We start from the raw sequence: 2,977 nt of genomic DNA, 5'->3' as shown, positions 1-2,977 counted from the left end.
GACCATTGAATCCTTTAACATTGATGATTATAATATTTTGTACTCCCCTGCCATTCGTGGAGAAAAGCGTCATCCACGTGGTGGCCCGGCAATTGGGGCACAGGTAAAATATTCTTTAAAACCCTTCAGCAGCAATGTGTCATCACCATTTGTTATGGCTGCTATTCTCCACAAATTGTCTACTAAGTCCCTTATTATCAATATTTATACCCCTCCCGGTGGAGCGGATAAAGCAGGGATTATTATCAATATAGAGAAATTCTTGCAAAATGGCATGATTCCTGCCCTAATGGTAATGTTATGATTGCAGGTGTTCTCAATGCCCCTCAACTATTAATAAATGTGCCCTCGTGCTCGCTTCGGCAGCACATATACTAAAATTGGAACGATACAGAGAAGATTAGCATGGCCCCTGCGCAAGGATGACATGCAAATTCGTGAAGCGTTCCATATAAGAAAATAAATAAATAAATAAATAAATGTGCCCTCACCTTTGATTAAACTGATAATTTGAGTGGTGGAGGAAATAAGTATCTCTCATCCAGTGCTGACTGCGATTGGGTTAAGCTATTTGAAGTCCATGATTTAATATGTTTAAACACTAAACGTATTGACAAATCAACTTTCATGTATACTTGAACTAATGGAACCAGCTCATCGTTTTATGATTATATCTTTGTTGACAGGTCTATTTGGGAACGTTGTGGTCATCTTTCTGCAACCTTTAATATGCTTAGAGACCATGCTATATCACATTGGTTTTCTAAGTTTGCAACCCAAAGACATTCAAATATATGAACTCCCTTGTGACTGTTACCACACAAGGGAATTGCATTGTGTGTAGTGTGAAGAATGTATCTCTAGGTAGTGGCTTTGTTCATTCTAACCACCATTTTCTTTCTTCTGGAATGGCTCACTAGACATAACTGGGACCTTTCTAATCTTATGTTATTTTTAAACAATCCGTTGCATTTGAGCCATAATGCCCTGTTTCTTTGTCTAATCATGTTAGTCATTTCAATATTGTTGGCCATAATATGAAGAAAACATATCCTTATGCAAGGTACTGCTATTAAGAAGGCCCAAACATGCACTGATTATGAGAAAAAGAGCTTGTTGGCATGTCTTTCCCCCAAGCATAAGAACTGGTTGAGTATCCTGTTGTCTGGTGAAGGTCAGGTTGCTCATAAAATACAGTGTTACATTTAAACAAGTTTTAGCATGGGAGGAGTTTTTGAAAGGCGGGACTCCCTCACTCCTGCGCACCTATTTAGTCAGTTGTTGACTATGTTGAACCTGCTGCCTGCGTCCTAGTTTGTCAAGGAACCAATTCCGGGGTTCCTGGTTGTTTGGAAAGTTTGTGGGATTTTGGCAAACACTGGACTAGTGAGGCGCTGGTAGGATTTGATGAGCCACTAGCAGTTGAAAAACAGCTTACACAAATAATTGATTGGTCAAGTTTTTAGTGTTTTCATGGTGATTGTCACCCATGAGATCGTTTTATTTGTAACCAGATGTTACGTTTACACAGCCGACGCACGTTTCAACCTGAGTCTTTTTCAAGGATGTGATTTTGGTGATATTGTGTGTTAATGTTTTGGTAAACCCAGTGAGGTGACATACATGCCCAAATCGTATTTTGGATATTCAATTCACATCCATTAGGCATACATGATTGGGCAGTTGCACATGGTAGAACAAAACAATTCATGATTTATGTGAAAGCATATTGTGACACCCAGGAGAGGTGAATTACCATGTTAGGTGATGGTAAGTGAGAGTGACAGAAACATATTTGAAAGTACAGAGCAAAAGAAACCAGTTGTTTGATTAGAAATGCCAATTGCAACATGATTAACATGAGGAGAAGAAGCCATGTACCAAGGGAGAAAAGCAGAAGGACACAGGTTATGGTTAGTTGGGAGGATGGCTAGAAAATTGTTCCAATTAATCCTTTTAGAAGATGCGTTCTGTGATCTTACCTAAATGAGTTGAGGGTGAGCATCCGGGTGAAGTGTGCTGGTCCTCCCAATTAGGGTGCCAGTGGACTGGTTAGTCGTTTCTGTAAGAGAAGGCAGGCAGAGAGAGAGATAGATAGAAAGAGAGAGTTTTTATTAATGTAGCTGGTGCTCGAGCATGTATTTTAAACTGTTTCACATGCACTCATATGGTCAGCACGATGCTATTAAAACTGAGGTAGTAGTGTTGTCTTGATTTTGGACACTCAGTGTCAAGTCGGGTGGGGCCTTGTGAATGTCAGAGAGGTATATCCAATACACAACCTCATAGGGCCCATGGAACCTGGGGTTGTTCTATTTTTGCACAAATCTTCTGACATAGACCAGTTAGTTCCCCCTTCAACTATGGTTGCAAGGGTGCAGCATCAGTTTTGGGGGCAATTGATGTTTGTGCGTCTTCTGTGTTTGGCTGAGCCATTTGTTTTGGAATATATCTTATTGCACCTGTCAGTTGGTACAGATATTGTTTAAATTCCTCCCCCAGAATTGCTGCTTCTCTATGAGAATCTGATTCTCTCCTCACAGGCAATAGAGGTGTCTGCATACACCTGCCAGCTACTATTTCGTGAGGGGACAGGGGGTGGCCCTTACTGGCTGCAGGTGGTAAATTGAGCACATGTGATGTATGATCCCTAAGAGGGATGAGATTTCTTTGAGGAGCTCATTGAAAAAATGGGTGCCATTATCTGATCTCAAAACATCACACACTTTCCAGCGGGGAGAAACCTCTCTGATGAGGAATATTTCAGCAGCCTTAGCAACTAGGTGGCCATGTGGGTCCGCCTCCACCCATCTTGAGAACGTACACACCACCACAATCAAATACTGAGCCCCATTGCATCATTCCCCCTTGTCTGCATAGACAAAGTGCAGCTCACGGAATGGGCCGACAGGGCGGGGCAAAGTTCCTTGCAATGTTCGGAGGGTCATTCCTCTGCTAAACACTTGGCAGTTGGTAC

At 41.7% G+C, this 2,977-nt stretch overlaps 1 non-coding gene across 1 annotated transcript; it reads left to right on the top strand.

Annotated features, from left to right (window-relative positions):
* Window positions 1-350: 350 nt before the first annotated feature.
* On the top strand, window positions 351-457 carry LOC138517085 (U6 spliceosomal RNA). The gene has a single exon (XR_011282362.1). It is a non-coding gene; the product is annotated as a U6 spliceosomal RNA (small nuclear RNA).
* The last annotated feature ends 2,520 nt before the right edge of the window (window positions 458-2,977 follow it).

This window comes from Ambystoma mexicanum, chromosome 6q (assembly GCF_040938575.1).
Source record: "Ambystoma mexicanum isolate Mex_15411 chromosome 6q, UKY_AmexF1_1, whole genome shotgun sequence".
Classification (NCBI taxonomy): domain Eukaryota; kingdom Metazoa; phylum Chordata; class Amphibia; order Caudata; family Ambystomatidae; genus Ambystoma; species Ambystoma mexicanum.
The sequence above is the reverse complement of the archived record's forward strand: the minus strand, read 5'-3'. Positions and strand labels throughout refer to the sequence as shown.